This window comes from Carettochelys insculpta, chromosome 6 (assembly GCF_033958435.1).
Source record: "Carettochelys insculpta isolate YL-2023 chromosome 6, ASM3395843v1, whole genome shotgun sequence".
In the NCBI taxonomy this organism is placed as follows: Eukaryota; Metazoa; Chordata; order Testudines; family Carettochelyidae; genus Carettochelys; species Carettochelys insculpta.
The window spans coordinates 117,761,043-117,761,544 of record NC_134142.1 but is presented as its reverse complement, the minus strand read 5'-3'; positions in this window follow the sequence as shown (position 1 = coordinate 117,761,544).

Sequence of the window (502 nt, the reverse complement as noted above, 5' to 3'; positions counted from 1 at the left end):
ATGGGGTCCCAGGCTGCCCTGGGGCGAACTCTGATGTGCGGCCCAGGTGCTGTGTCTCGGGAGGGGACCATGATTCGTGGCCCAGGCACAAGGTGAATCTGGGCATGTGATCAGGGTGCTGGATGCTTGGCGGGATGCTGATGTGAGCTGGCTCTGGGGATCTTTGGGGATCCTGGTGCGAATCCTGATGTACAGCCTGTGGGGGGGCTCTTGGGACAGGGGTCCTGGTACGTGGGAGGTTGGGTCTCTGGGGCTCCTGACACGTCGCCTGCACCCCGCTTGCACGAGCTCATTTTGCTTTTGCCTGGCCCCGTTGCTCTCAGGCTTGCTGCAGGTTGCAGAAGTAGCAGCCGTCCCTGCTGCCTTTCGGCACCGGGCTGGGGGCTCTCGCCCCACCCCCTGATGCTGAGGTGGCTTCCTGGAGACTGCAACCACAAGCCAGACAACAAGAACGAGAGAGGCTTGTGTGGGAGCCACACACCATACTGCGAGCAAGCAAATG